Source organism: Aethalodelphis obliquidens, unplaced genomic scaffold, assembly GCF_003676395.1.
Source record: "Aethalodelphis obliquidens isolate GAN/ISIS:26980383/991018 unplaced genomic scaffold, ASM367639v1 scaffold8, whole genome shotgun sequence".
NCBI classification, from domain to species: domain Eukaryota; kingdom Metazoa; phylum Chordata; class Mammalia; order Artiodactyla; family Delphinidae; genus Aethalodelphis; species Aethalodelphis obliquidens.
The window spans coordinates 585,989-602,059 of NW_020837952.1; the positions used below are offsets into that span (position 1 = coordinate 585,989).

General features: G+C 50.9%; 1 protein-coding gene across 4 annotated transcripts in view; it reads right to left on the bottom strand.

The window, feature by feature from the left end:
- VDR (vitamin D receptor) overlaps window positions 1–11,099 on the bottom strand; it is a 59,151-nt gene extending 48,052 nt beyond the window's left edge. For 2 of the 4 annotated variants that reach the window (XM_027106060.1, XM_027106058.1), the window contains exon 1: window positions 9,926–10,613. The gene's annotated coding sequence lies outside the window, so the exon portion shown is untranslated. Of the gene's footprint in view, window positions 1–9,925; window positions 10,614–11,022 lie in introns of those variants that run through there. The other 2 variants (XM_027106057.1, XM_027106059.1) reach the window with 2 other exon arrangements.
- Between the last annotated feature and the right edge of the window lie 4,972 nt (window positions 11,100–16,071).

The following is a 16,071-nucleotide window of genomic DNA, read 5'->3' on the forward strand; positions in this document are numbered from 1 at the left end:
AAAAAAAAAAAAAAAAAAAAAAAAAAAAGCGTGTTATAAAATTGCTATACTCCGTACCAATGTTAGTTATTAGTTTACCATTATTTTCCCAGGTATTTAAGAGGAGGAGGAGGTCTATACTCTAGAGCAACAACTTCTTTCCCTCCTTGGCTGTCTGCAGCCCCCAGCTGCCCACCTGGACCTCCACACCAGGTAACAGAATTTCCACTCCCTTCACTCAACACTCCTTCCGGCAGAGGCAAACATCCCTGGAGAAGGAATCTGATGGACCAGCTCAGGGCCTGCACTCAATCAAAGGAGGTGTGAGTGAACTGCACTCCAGCTGGCTGGGCAGGCTGCACACTGTCAGCTGGAGTGGCCGCTGGTCGGGCAGCCTGATGAGCAGCTTTCTAGGGAAGAAGGCCAGAGCTTGTGGCCATCGCAGCCCCTGGGGGAAGAGGTGGTACCCTTCCACCCACCGCCTCCCCTTTGCTCCCCGACTCACCACTTTTCCCAGTACTCCTCCTGTCCTGAAACACACTTCTGCAGCCAGGCTTTTCAGTAATCCAGGATTGACGTTTAACAGAGACAAAAATAATTCTCTTGAGTGAGCTATTTTCTGCCCAGCTTGGGGAATAATAGCTCAGGGTGACAGGCAGTCGGGGTGGGCGTGGAGAGGAGGCTGGCCACGGGCCACCTTTTGGTTTAGGGCCTTCCCCGTGCCCCACACCACACTCACCCTGGAGCGGGAATTTCAGGGAGGTGGAGACCTCAGGCAGGGGCTCCGGACTACCAGCTCTCCCCCCTACCCTCCCACCTGTGGATGCCAGGTGAAGGGTGAGGGCGGCAGGTATGGGAAGGCCTGCGGGAGCCAGGGGCTCCCCGCACACCAGGTTTCACTCCTCCCTGGCTATGGCTCCCTTATGGAATGGAAGGAAAAGAATTAAACACTGCTACTTTACCAAGCCCCCAAAAGGGGATTCTATACCCATCTGCCTATCACACAGGAATGTTGTATCAGCTGAGATAAAAAAAAAAGTGTGTTATAAAATTGTTATACTGCATACCAATGTTAGTTATTAGTTTACAATTATTTTCCCAGGTATTTAAGAGGGAGAGGGAGGCCTGTTCTCAGGCGTAAAGGGGAAAGCTGTGAAAAAACATTTTGAAGTACAACATGGAGCGTGATGCCATCTCTGACAGCATGAGGTCCTCACAGCCCGGGAGAGCCCACAGTGCCGTGAGGGTTTCAGACCCGGCCTGATAAGCGTCATTCATTGCCTACCGAGCCCAATCCAAAAATGTCACTTTTTTTGGGGGGGGGGGGGGGGGGCTAGAGACCCTTTCTTTCACTGTTAGTTTCCTTTTGATTTTTCTACATCGAACCTTCCTTCTAATATCTATAGGGTAATATCTGACTGGGAAGACACAGTAGAGGAGGAAGGAGGAAGGAAGGAAGGAGGGAGGGAGAGAGAAAGATAAGGAGGAAAGGGGAGGATTTATTTTTTATCATCAGACTGAAAGAGTCATTATAACTCTCTAGAAAGAAACACTCTGTATTGTAAAGTATTATCACACGATGGGAGGGGTACCCATGGAGAGGAATCATTCATGCCTTTAGTAAGGAATTCTATATACACTAGGGCTTTCCTGGTCCCTCTCCAGGTAACAGTCATCTCTTAAAGGAAAGGAACTACCAGAGGACACACAGGAGACCTACAGACTAAACCTGACCATGAATGAGTTCTGTCTGTCACCCCCCTACTCATCACCACCAGTGATTATACATTTCTGAATTGCCTGTCAATGTTTCCAAAAAAGAGAGAGATTTGACTTTTGGAAAAAACCTGGATGTCCCGCTTCCTATTAAAAATATTGTATAATCTGGCCACACTGTGCTGCAGTTCCAGTGGCCACCCTGCTGGCCTGAGGCGGGGCTGTCCCTCTAGACCAGGCCTGTGCCATCCCACCAGGGTTTTGCACTCACTGTTACCTACCTGGCCCTAGTTCCCGGAACAAGCCCCCAGCTTCAGCCGAGCTCTGTGATGAGGGAGACACTTGAGAGAAGAGGCTCTGGAGGCAGCCTGCCAGGGTGCCAACCCTGCCTTCCCTCCCTGCCAGAGGTGTGACCAGAACCAATGACCTGAGCTCTCTACGCTTCCGTTCCCTCGCCTGTCAAATGAGAAAAATAACAATACCTACCTCATTCATCTGTGAGGATTAAATGAGATATAATGGATGTAAAGTGCTCAGCACAGGGCCTGGTGCGTGGCACCTGCTCAGTGTTAGCGCTTCTTATTATGCACAGTTGGTTCAATTCATCTGAGCTGCAGTCCAGAGTTTTAAGGATGTTTTAGTCACATGAAGCGATTGCCCTCCAACTCTCTTTTCTAGCTTAGGGGACCCGGTCTACCTAAAAAACAACCCAATAGACATCTACTGAGCATATCCATGATGAGTTAGGTATTGTGTGGAGTGGTGACACCTCAGAGACGGGGTTCAGAGCTGTTCTCAGGGGCTCACAGCACAGTGGGGGAAATGGACAACTGGACAGTCACAGCCTTGCTCCCTCCAAGTCCTGCCCAACCACCGGGGAGCCTGGCATTCAAGGAGGAACTGGGGTGCATCTGACCCTTCTCCTAGGCTCCAAACCCTCCCAGAGCCTCCCTAAGAGACTCTCAAGGGCGAATCAACTCCATGTCATTTCTAGTTTCTCAGGCTGCATATTTGAGTTCTTCCACTGCACCCAGGTTAAAATAATTCCATTTTAACCAAGTCATTCCGATCTTAGATGGCATTCATTATAATGGAATTTTACCTGAGGCAGCCCATCCCCCAATTCTCAACATCATGGCACCCAAGAAGTTGGCAAGCTTGCGAAATAGGCTGGGCAGAAGTAACTTCCCTCTTCTGGCACAAGTCCGGAAATTCAGAGACTTTTGGAACAAAGAACTCTGCCCTGAAGGTGTTTTCCAGCATCATCCTGGCCAGCCTGGAACCGTCCCATTCCCCCTCCACTGGCACCAACTGCTGCCTCTTTTTCCAGCCCTCTTCAGACAGGAAGGGGTTGGGGAGCTGAAGGACCGGGACGCAGGGCAGGACAGGCAGTGGCAGGCGAAGAAGGACCCCACGTCGGGTCTTAGAAAGACCTGAATTTAAGTTCTGGTTCTGACTTGGGAGCTCGATGGCTTTGGGCAAGAAATTTAGCCTCTTAACTTGTTCAAACTCAGTTTCCTCTTCTGTAAAGTGGGGATAACAATATTACCTCCCTCACAGGATTATTGAGAGGCGTATATGAGAAGATGCACGAAAAACATTTAACCCGGTGCCTGGAACATATTAAGTTATAGTAACCTTTTGGTTTATTATGATTATCAGCTATTATATGATATGCGCGCTTCAAAAGGGTCAAAGATTGGTACAGAGAGAGACACTGGGGCAGAGTCGGGGGTAGAAGTGGCTGAAGGATAGGTGAGGCCCTGCCGCTGAGCCTAGCATGGGCCTGGTCACCAAGATAAGGCCCAGGGCAGAGGCGCTCGCCTGCCCGTGGAGCTGACAGGCACAGACTCGATGGGTAATTACGGGATTGTGGGCTGGGGTGGCCCATGCGACTGCCCAACCAGCCACATTCTTTTGTCCCGTGGGTGGCTGGGTGGGTGGGCAGCTGGCTGCTTATCTGGCTTCCAGGACACTGAGTATATCTAACACCTTTCAAACCGGTACCCTCCACTCCCGGGCAGAGTGTTCAACTCTTGGAAGGGGATTCTCTGTGGGCATTCACCTCCTCCTGTGGCCGCAGTTGGTGCCAGTGGAGGGGGAATGGGACGGTTCCAGGCTGGCCAGGATGATGCTGGAAAACGCCTTCGGGGCAGAGGTCTTTGCTCCAAAAGGCTCTGAATTTCCGAACTTCTGCCAGAGGTGGGAAGTTACTTCTGCCCAGCCTATTCGGCACCTCCTCTGTTCTCTTCACCCCATCTTCCAGACGCCCCCTGCTCTCCAACCAGACAAGCCAGAGGGTCAAATTTCAAGGCCAGACTCTGAACAATTGGTCAGTGGAGACTACTAACCTCGGTTCACCTCACCTGGAGCTTCAAATGATCAGGAAGCCCAAGACAGACATAAATCCCATCCCTGTCCCCAGCCCCAGCGCTCTAGTTAGCACTAGCTAACACATACATGTGTGTGTGTGTGAACACATACACGTGTTAACACATACATGTGTTCACTAACTAGCACATACATGATTCTGATACTTGCATGTCTTGTTCTTAAAATCAATGCTCAGGGAAAATATACATCCCTCCCAATCCATTTGGCAAAAATGCAATTCAGTGGGTATTAATTGAGCACCTGGTATGTTCTCAGCCCTGACATCAGCCTCTCGGTTGAACTGAACAGAACAGCAATTGTTGGGAAGGATGCAGAGCCACAGGATCCCTCACCCACTGTCGGTGGAAGCCTGGTGAGGAAGGGCTTCAGCTGCACCTGGGGACCCTGCAAAGGGCCTCAGAGTCAGGCTGTGGCATTTACGGGGCCACCTGTGCACCACACATCAGACAGGCACACACATAAGCCAGAAACCAGGTCCTGAGGTTAAGAATGATACACTTATTATAGCCGAAAGAGACTTTAGAAGCTCATCTAGGGCTTCCCTGGTGGCGCAGTGGTTGAGAGTCCACCTGCCGATGCAGGGGACACGGGTTCGTGCCCCGGTCCGGGAGGATCCCACATGCCGCGGGGCGGCTGGGCCCGTGAGCCATGGCCGCTGAGCCTGCGCGTCCGGAGCCTGTGCTCCGCAACGGGAGAGGCCACAACAGTGAGAGGCCCGTGTACCGCAAAAAAAAAAAAAAGAAGCTCATCTAGTACAACTTTTTCATTTTAGAAATGAAGTCTATACCAGGTGTTAAAAAGGATGGGGAACATGGGAACTTTTATCTTAAAGGAGTGTTTACTTAAAGGAGTGTTTTTGGTACAGTCACAGTGGAAGACATGTAGAGTAACGCCAAACAGGGAATTCCGTGTGACCCATCAACTCCATTCCTAGGTATGTGCCCTAGAGAAAAGCTTATGCATGCACCAGAAGACAAGCACAATGTCTTCCTAGCAGTATTAGCTTATCATGATAGCCCCAAACCGGAAACAGCCCAGATGTTCATCAACAAGAGGAAGGGTGCACAAATTGTGGCGTATTCTTACGGAATTCGACACTGCCCTGAAAACTACTCAATACAGCTGTGTGCTTCGAAGCGGATGAATCTCAGAAACATGCTATTGAGTGAAAAAAGTGCATCGCAGATAACACACGTGTAGGTAGACTCCAAAGACGTAAAACTAAACAATACACTGTTTTGTAAAGCATACAGAGATGATAACTTGCAAAGAAAAGCAAGGAAATATTAACTAAAATTCATAATATTAGTTACAGTGTGGTGGAGAGTGAGGAAGGGGATGCAACTGGGAAGAGGAAAGGGGGCTTTTAAGTTTCTGTAAACGTTCCACTCCGAACTTAGGTGGTGGGTCAGGATATATTACACTGCTCTTTAATGTATACATAGGCCTATTGTGTACTCTTGTGTGTATGATGTATTTCACAGTTTAAAGAAATAGAGTCTTGGAGAAGCTAAACGACTTTTCCAAGCTCATCAGCTAACAAATAACAGAAAGAGAAATCAATTTACTGAATTTGAGTTTAGCCATTCCTGGCTTCTAGTAACTTACTCCCAGGAAAAGCTGGGAAGATTAAAGGAGACAAGGAAAGTGATCAGCACAGTGCCTGGCAGAGGCCGTCAGGTGAGGCTGGAGTCTGTTTCTCTTTCCAGGTGGGTAGGTTGGGGAGTGTCCCTTAAGGGGTAGCCAGGAGAGGAAGAGGTAAACAAGGTGAGAATAGCTCCCAGTTGGACAGTGGGACAATGCCCTTTTCTTCCTTGGTGCAATTAGCACATAGAAGGTCATCAATAAAGTGGTCTGTTTGAAACTGAAAGTTTCTTATTTGCCTTCTTTGATCCCTGCAATCTCTCCACACAGGGCTATCTCCCTCGGGTTCTTGTCTGCTGGTTTTTTTTTTTTTTTTTGCGGTACGCGGGCCTCTCACTGTTGTGGCCTCTCCCGTTGCGGAGCACAGGCTCCGGACGCGCAGGCTCAGCGGCCATGGCTCATGGGCCCAGCCGCTCTGCGGCATGTGGGATCTTCCCGGACCGGGGCACAAATCCGTGTCCCCTGCATCGGCAGACAGACTCTCAACCACTGCGCCACCAGGGAAGCCCTTGTCTGCTGTTTTTACCCAAGTGAGGTACCCAAGACTGCCAGAGGCACCGAGGCCTGAGGGTGTGGCAGAGGGAGCCTCCTCTGAGAGGCCACTGTCCCCAGAGTAACCTTTGGACAAACTGAACTTGCTCCCAGGTCGATTCATTCAAACTGCTACATAATCTAAGCCTGCTGCTCAGGGACATTTCTGCAGGCCTATTATGTGTGAGGCAGGCCCTGAATGCTTGCGGCCGCCTGGTAAGGGCAGAGGTGGCAGGGTCCCCTGAGGTTAAGGCAGACCCAGTATGAGTCCTGACGCTCCCTCTCACCAGCTGTGTCACCTTGGCACATGGCTCTACCTCCCCAATCCTCGGTTTCCCCAGTTTTGTAAAACGAACATGGTGGTGGTTCTTGTCTCACAAGCCGTGACAGCCCTGGGGGGCAGTGCACGCGGCGTCTGGGGCCCAGCACCTGGTGCCACTGGGCTGAGTGCTCAGCAAGCAGCTGTTCCTGGAGCTACAACTCCAGTGCCAGCAGGTGGCACACACTGGATGTGTCACCAGCTAAGCTTTGGGCCTCATGGGTGCCTCCCAGGGCCTAGAATATCACACTTCGCATAACACCTCAAAGCTTCAACCTGTCATCAGAAGGCCAATGAGAGGCAGCAGCTTCCCAGGAACCGGCTGCTGGGTCCTGCCCAAACTCCACTTTCTCACTGGTGCAGCTGCCTACACCATGCTCAGGACCAGGCCCCTGCCCTGTGCAGAAGGGGGACTTTGTGTGGCAAAGACTGTGGAATAGACAGCTTGGTCTATTCCTTGGCACGGGACCTGTCGGGCAGGTTTGCGAAGGTATGACACACACTCAGACTCCCCGAGCGGCTGTTCCTTCTGCCTTTGCCATTTACCTACGGCCTGCCACCCCTGCCACCCCTGAAGCTCTCTCCTCTCCCCTCCCCATAAGTTGCTTCAAAGGGTGGGACTTCCCAAGAGGTCTTCACCTGCCGTTTTCATTTGTCGGTGATGAGAACGACTGCCTTCCTGCCACAGTGGACAGAGTCACTACACAGTCATCCACCCCCATGACCGGCGCCCCGTCTCTCATGCTGAACCTCTGGGGACTCTCCAGGGAACCCGCCCTGAGCATCTGGGCCGCAAGGACCAAGGAGGGAAGGCAGTTTCTCTTCCACATGTCTCCACAGCAGGCTGTAGTCACCCGCCGCCACCAACGCCTCTAGTCGGGGTTGAGAAGAGTCTGTCCCTCCCCTGGACCATTTCCCCAGTCGTCAGACAAGCCAAGAGTCAAGCTCCAGTGTCCAGGGGACCTGGCTCCCTCCCCTGCTATGCAGCTGCTCTCGGCCCTGACCTCCACTTTGCTTAGCATTTCCCCAGAACCTGATTACAAGTGACCTGTGCCCTTTATCCACATGGGCAAGGTTTGACTACCCTACCCTTCCTGGTTGTCTACCCGCTTTAAGGCTGAGTTTCCCGCGGGACAGTGGGGCCCCCGGAGGTCTGGGAAGATGGACGGACAGAATGAAGAGACTAAAGGTTTGGGGGAAGAGAGAAGAGGAAGCGTGAGGCTGAGTCTTGGCTTTAGTATAAATCCCAGTTCCCCAGGGGCACCTGAAGGAGAGTTGGCAGGCCTTCCTGTCCCTGTCTGAGGTAGGGGTGGGGCAGGAGAACCAAAGGTGAGGCCACTCACAAGTCAAGGGTGAAGGGAAGTCACAGGCAAGGGGAAGGGAGTGAACACCAGGCTAGTCCAGAGAGAGGGTGGCCAAGAGCAGTGCTGCCCTCAGGGAGAGACTGCAATTAGCGATGACACCACAGAGCAGGCTACCCCCATCTTCCCCTCATCATTAAGCACCACCCCCATCTTCTCCTCATTAAACCCACACCCACCCATCTTCCCCTCATCGCCGTGACCTCCGCTGGGTCTGGGGTGGGGTTTGCTAGAATGCCTCAATGTTCCAATTTGTCCTGAACAGCTTGGGTTTAATTATTCACCACACCCCTTTCACTCTCAGAAGTCTCCCAGTTTGGGCAATAAATTATACAGTCACTCTCTCTAGCACATCCAAGAGGGCACTGAGACGGGAGACAGACAATGGGGAACCGGAGAAAAGCGTAACTAGAAGCAAGACCTTAGTGGTCCAGAGCTACAGCCAGGCTGGCTCCTGTCCAGCTGGACCCCCTGAGAACTGGACTGTAGTGGAAGAAGATACCGCCAGCCACTGCCCAGCCTGAGCTCAGACCGTCTAGGAAGAAGAGGCCCGGTCTGGTGGGCTCTGTTCCCTGTTATCCCTCAGAGGGCCTAGTACCATGCTGGGCACACAAGAGGCTCTTAAGAAAATCTTGTCATTTCCTTACTTCTCTTTACCTGCATCCAAACCAGACGTAAACAGTAATAAATGGAGAGCTGGAGCTCCTATAGCTCATCCTGTCCAGCAACACACTGGAGTGCCATCCTAGCTCAGACCTCCAGGTGCTCATGACTCTGGCTCTCTGGCCACTAGAGCCCACCTGCTGGATGTAAGCACCGGCCAGTTTCTTGCAGAGAAACTCTGGCTCTCAGGCAGGATGACCTCTGCCTCCTCAGGATGTGGGGTAAAGAAATGCACAACCGCAAGTCCTTCTCCTGTCTTGGATAACCACTTGGTCTGGCCCACTAGACCCCAGGCCTTCCTCCAACTGTGAAAGACATTGGCTTTAACACTGGCTATATGTTCTGGGAGCGGACGGTGTGGGTCCAAGAGGTCCTCCTGGTGCTTCCTCTGGGACTCGGTGCCCAAAGGAGATCAGTTCTGAGGTCGAATAGGGAAAGAAGACCGAGAAACCATAAACACAAGTAACTAGGGCACCTCAAACAGCATCAGACCTTCCACAGTATTTATACGAATAGAGTGTGATGGTCTTGGCTGTGAGTGGCGAGGAAAGCTCCCTAGCCCTAACCCTCTTCTTTCCCGCCTTCCTTATCCCACTCTCCTCTTTTCTCATCCTTTTTCTCTTCCCCCCTTTCTTATCCATTACCCTGGAAAGGGTCCAAGTCATGGCTGATGAGGGACAGCCAAACTGAAGTCATGGGACCCAGCCAGAGCACAGACTGTGAATTCCCCAGCTGTTTGCAGTTTGAGTCAGCCCCCCAGCCTGCTTGTGGGTTGTCTTCAAATGGGTCCAGAGAGGCCACTGAGTGGGGGCCAAATGTGGCCCCTACTTCTGCTCAAGGATCTGAAACACCCAAAGCAAAAGCCAGAGAGAAATCTGCAGTCTTAATAGCCTCCTGGTCTGGCTGCGTACAATCCTGACACCATTCCAGAAGGACTCACCATCCCCTCCAGCACTTGGACAGGGATGGGATGAGGAAGATCCCCCCAAAACACAGCCCTCTTGGTTCGTAAAGTTGAGACTCCAGTGTCCAGGTAATCCATTTCCACCTCAGCAAACCACCCCCACTTCCCAGCCCGACTTAAAACCTTTGCCAGCACCACGGCTTCCCTTATCCCAGAGTCTTTCCCAATCCCTTGTGCATGCCCACCTCCCTAACACACATAGGCAGCTAACAAGATCACTAGACAGAAATGGCATATGAGGGGCTGGAAAATTCTGCCGTGCTGGGATGCACCTCCTGATCCCAGGAGAATAAGAGATGTGGATTTACCACAAAGCCACAATCCCTTCCCAGTCAACCCATTCTGGAGTCATACCATAGCCATCCCATAATCATTGCTGTGCAGAGTGTCCCCTTCAGGAGTGGCCACCACCGGCCATGAGGAAGCCGCCTTCCAGCAGGGAGCTGGTGCAGAGCTGAACTCTGCCCAGGAGAGCTTTTGCAATGCTCGGAAAATGCCTGCCCAACTGCTTGCCTGGGCTCTGGCCCCTCTGGCTGCTGAGCCCAGACAGGAGGTTGACTCACTCACCGCATGGAGAAGGAGGAAGAGGAGGAGAAGATGAGGGAAGGGCCTGGGTTCAGAGACCCAGGGCTCTCCCAGCCCAGGCAGCCTAGGTCTCAGCCTCAGTGGTCCATGGGGGGAGGGGGTCCATGTCAAACTGCTCCCCGGAGACCATAGGATGTTCCCTCCTAGATTCTTCCCCTGAAATCCTCTTCACCCACCACCCACAGATGTGGGACTCCTCACTCCCCCAATAGAAACTACTCCTTGAGTCCCCTACTCGATTAGATGCTTGCCCCTGAATTCCTGTGGACATCTATGGATGGACTTTCCTGAGAAAATAAGTCCAGTGCACTGGATCAGCCAGGTCTAAAATAATTGGTGGCTTAAAAAAAAAAAAAAAAGCGAGAAAAGAAAAGGAAAGGACAAAAAAACCTCTACTTAAAAGATCCAATTCCATCATCGCAGGTAACCATGCGTGGGTCCTATAAGATAGCAAGGCTATACACACTCCATCCCCAGAAGACCTCAGCACCCTACAGAGCCCATCCCTCCCTTTCTTATTCCTCCAGTCCATGCCGAGGCGGCCCGACAGAGGAAGGAAACAAATGTTTCTTGTTACCCAAGTGCCGAGCACCCTGCTGGAGGACCGTTTCTGTGATCCGCTGCCTGAGCCCCGAGGAGGTCGCTGCTCCCCTCTCCAGCCTGGCACGAACTTCATCTTTCTCTCAGACCTCAGGGTCCCCTTAGTGCCCCAGCCTCAAGGCACGACAGCCCAGATCTCGGTCGCCAAGTTCGCCCAGACTCTAGTGCTTGCACACGGGCACTCAGACCCGGTACCCCCGACGCCCCCACCTCGCGCCTAATCCCGATACTGGGGCCCCCTCTCCTCGCCGGTCCCGGGTCCGCACCTGGTACTGCGTGTGGGCACGCTGCTCCGCGCTCCCGGCGCCTGGGGATCGGCGGCTGCCTTTTGACAAGCAGAGACAGCCCAGCTCCTGGCCCCGCCCCTCGCAAGGCCCCGCCCCGCCCCTGGGCCCCGCCCCGCCCCGCCCCTGGGCCCCGCCCACAGATCTAGTCCTCTCTTGCCCAGCGCCCCAACTGCGCTGCAACCATCTTGACTTAGAATCAACCACTGCACTGTCTCCTGGGAGACTCTGCCCAGTCCTCCAAGGCTGCCGTCCACGGGGCAAGGCAAACTCTGCCCTCCGTGCGTGAGAGCTTTCGATGGTTATGTGTGTGCAGATCCACGATTTTGCCTGCGATAATCCGTGATGCCTCCCCTCTCCCCCCACCGCAGTGGTTCTACCCAGCCTGCTGCGGACGCCTCTTCCAGGTGCGTCACCCCCACCTGGGCTGACCCGGCCAGGACTTCTCCGTCGTCTGCGGGGCTCTGTGGTGGGGGTGGAGAGGAGCTGCGGCGGGCACCAAAGGTTCTCTGAGCGCTCTTGGAGAATCCCAGTGCAGCCCGCCGTCGTGTTACTCCTGCAGAGCGTCAGGGAGCTCAGCCCGATCCCACACGCTGGTATAAAAGAGCGAACGAAAACGGGGCCGAAGAGGAGGCTGGGTTTGCATTGTCACCCCTACTCGATGTCCCCTCGGGCGCGACCACGGCCGACCACGTTCTCGGCCCGTCGCGAACCTCATCCAAACAAGCTTAGTCTCAGCTTCCCTGGGCCCTGGACCCCAGCCCCACACACCCATCCATCCCATCCGACATTGGTGTGAAGGGATGGAAGGAGGTAAAAAGTACATCTGAGAGGCATGGACATATATACACTACCAAACTTAAGGTAGATAGCTAGTGGGAAGCAGCCGCATAGCACAGGGATATCGGCTCGGTGCTTTGTGACCGCCTGGAGGGGTGGGATAGGGAGGGTGGGAGGGAGGGAGACGCAAGCGGAAAGAGATTTGGGAACATATGTATATATATAACTGATTCATTTTGTTGTGAAGCTGAAACTAACATACCATTGTAAAGCAATTATACCCCAATAAAGATGTTAAAATGAAAAAAATAAAAGTACATCTGAGACCTGGGATTGTAGGTGGATGTGGAAAATTCGCCATAGAAAATCTTGGCTAAAAATTACTCCGTTTCCTTGGCTATGTGCTAGACACCACTCTAGATGCTAGAGGAGAGCCGAAAAAGATGTGGTTCCCTCCTTCGAGCTCACTGTCCAGTGGGAGAATATAGAAATAAATAGTAATTACAATGTAATGTTCTATAATAGATATGCCCAGGAAGTCATCCAGCCGTTGGTGACCCCCTTTAGGCAGGGAAGATGTTGTCATTCACCTTTTACAGAGGAGGAAACCATGGCTCAGAGGGACAAGCTGAACAGGTGGGAAAATGAGGTATAGAGACATTGATTTGCCCAACATTACATACCTATTCAATGAAGGGTAGTACGAGAGCTCAGCAAATAATAGCTTCTGATCCATTTCTGAAACAGTTATGCGAGACTGTTTGATACCAGCCCCTCTCAAACTCTCAATAACTGGATCAAGAGAAATGGACTGATCTTCAGAGGACCTTCAAACAGTGGAAAGGTCCTTCAAAAAGGACCTTCAAACAGTGAAGTTTGTTAAGCACCGTAACAGTTCATTAAGGGAGTATCATGGACACTTTCTCTCCGGACAGGTTAAAAAAAAAATAGAAGAGACACAGATTGTTTGATTGACCTTGGGAATGGGCTATCCATTCTGAGAAACAGATGAAAGGAAGTGCCCCTTTGGAGGTCCTGCCAGTCTGATGGATGGATTAGCTGCTTGTAATGAAAGTAAAAGAAAGAATCCCCTTGCCCAGGGCATCATGGGAAAGCTAGCAGTGAATCTCGTGGGCAGGAAAGTGTCAGAGGAAATCTCTAACAACCAGCACTTTGGGACATACTCAGAAAGTTCCATGAGCCTCTAGAAGAGGTTGATCACTCAGAAGTCACTTTCGTAATGCTTAATTGGCCAGACAGGTGAACCTGGCATCTTGAAAATAAACCTTATCAAAAAGTGGTAGAAGATGAGTCCTAAGTGTTCCACAGTAATTGGCAGTGTCTTTTCACAGCTCTTCGTTTGATCTTCATCATGACCTTTTGAGTCAGGCCAGCTAGAAAGTACTCTCCCTGTTGTATAACTGATGTGCGGAGTTGCCAAAGCTCTTATAGCCGGTGAGTGACAGAGCCACTTGAACTCAGATCTCTCTGCACTTTCCACTGTTCCATGCTTTCCACCTGTTTCACCAATCTAGATAACCCAGCCTTGGAGAACTCAGGTTCTGAGTCTGACAGATTTGCAGGATTATGGATGTGATCACAGTGCCCAGCATATGCACTCATCAGCCCATCTCTCTATCCCTAACCAACTTCTTTTTATCCTCCCCCAATACCTGAACTGCTCCCTCCCACCTGTCCCTCCAGACCCTGTCCTCTTCCAGGCTGCTCTCCAGGTAAAAATGTGCCCTTTGAGCCCTCTCTGGAGCACACCCATCTGTTTCTTTTTCCCTTTTTTAGGGCCGTTTTTTCTCCTTAAATATTTTATGGTTATAGGTATGGTGGGAATGAAGGAAAGACTCACTCAGCAAACTCCAGAACATCTGAGAGACACAGAGTCATGGATTCATAAAGACAGAAGCTTCCAGGCCATCCCAGTTAGTTCTCTTGTTTTAGAGATTAAAAAAAATCAAGTCCAGAAAGGTGAACTTATTTCTTTTCTAAGCCATGTTAGGGCTGTTCTCTCTGTTTATGTTCCGGATGGTGAAAATGGAATAAATAAATGGAAGAAGCTGTAAGCAATGAAAGCAACCCAAACAAAAGGGTCTTCCCAGGACAGTGTTTACCAAAATTTTAACTGCAACCCATAGTAAGAAACAATTTTTTGTCATGATCTAGTATACCCATGCAGATATACATTTTATAAAACAAGAGATACCCTGCAATGTTTTCCATTATTTTTCCCTTCCTTCCTTCCTTCTTTCCTCCCTTCCTCCCTTCTTTTTGTCTTTCTGTCTTTCGGATCTTTTCGGATCCACCAAACTGATTTCACAGACCACAGTGGGTTGTGACCCAAAATTTGAAAAAGTCCCTATTATTGTGAGATCCCTTCATTTAGAACCTGCAACATGAGATTCACAGAAAGGCCTTTGGGAGCCCAGCCTGGCTTGCACAGAGCACCCTCAGAAGCCCATGGGGGCTCCCAGGCTTTGGAGGATTCTACTTCCAAGGCCACATTGTCAGGATTAGGTCACTGAGGCAACGTGTATCTACCCAATGTTTGCCTTTATGGCCTTAACTCAGCTGTTATCCTACCATGCTCCTGCATTTTCTAGCATGGGGGCTTCTTTCAGCCTCAGGAAGGTTTATGGCATCTCAGAAATCCTAACTTCCCCAGAACAGGACAGCTGTGGGGGAGTAGTGTGCAATGTCACGAGAAGTGAGTGTCCACAGACTCAGCTTGCCCTAGAAAGTGTAGCTCACCCCAGGTTGTTCAATCCAAATGCATGTGGCTCCAGGGCTCCATTCCCAGTAGCCCAGCTCATGTCTCCATCCTCGGGGCTTTTGGCACTTGTCTTTCCCATCTGCTCCCACATCCTTGAGCCCTAGGCTGCCTGCCTGCTGGCCCGCACACAGCGTCTGCTGGCATGGTTAAGCAGAGCCTAGGAGCCGGACGAAGCAGGGTGGAGGCTCCCACCTGCATCTCCAAGCAGAGGGAGCTCCAGAGCACTCCTAGGCTCCCAGGTATTTGCTGGGCTCCCATCCAAACCCCAGCAGACAATGATGACTCTTCAAGCCCTGACATCAACTACAGAGACCAATGGAATAAACAAGAGGCTCAAGATTCTTTCCCACCTAGGGTCTGTGGCTGTAAGTTTTGCAACAATTATGATCACTCTAATAGGAAATGAAGTGCCCCTATCCCCTGGCCCTTGGGGAATTCTTATTTTGCTCCTCTAGGGAGGCATATCTTGGAGAGCCTAGTGAGGTATGTGGGTGGAGAGGCTCTGAGGCGTGGGAGTAGGTATCCTGGGAGCAGGTGAGAGTGCCCTTAGTGTCACATCACTGCTGAAGAAGTCAGTAGGAAATGACTGACTGTTTTCTAAGGAAGCCCCCTTTACCCAGAGGAGAGTCTCCAACGAAGGCGATTATGCAAAGCTCTCCTTTTCTTCATACCAAGAAGCAGAAGCATCACAAGCCCCATCCTGGGCATGCCTGCTTCTTTCTCCAGAAGAACAGGAAGAACATTCCATAAGCAGCCCAGGAATGCATTAAACAACTCTTCCCTGGGGCCTTGACTCCAGAAAGAGGTGGCTCCTGACAGCTGTTTTCCTTTGCCTTTGGCCTCTGACCTGGGACGGACACTACAGAGCATGGACGCCCCTCTCTTTGTATTTGCCTCATCGTTCCATGTTGTTAGAGATGTCACCGTTGTTAAGACTGGTGTTTCTGGTGTCCATCTCCACTTCCAACAGAGTTTGCTCTGGACTAAAGGATAGTGGTATTGTGCTGCCTTGTATCACCCACATGTCCTACAGCCAAGAAGTGGTCTCTAGACATTTCTGATTGTAAAACCTTATTGGCAAAAAAAATTTTGCCATCCCCATATACGAATATGACTTCAGAAGTTCTATCATTAACTCATATTTCAAGTCAAACTACACAGTTAGGGTGAGATTCATCATCAACATTAATGAATGTAAATTCGTATTTCAATTGATGTTCTTGACACTTTTTACTGACTTCCCTAACACTTCTTTGCACTCAGATACCTCACCCAACATACCTGACACGGAGACCATCTGATACGAGGACCAAGTGAGGGTTCGGTGTCAATCTGTATGTTAAACATACCAAAGCTTAATTTTTTCAAATTAAATAATTAATTAATTTTTATTTTTGGCTGCGTTCGGTCTTTGTTGCTGTGCATGGGATTTCTCTAGTTGCACCAAGCCGGGGCTACTCTTCATTGCG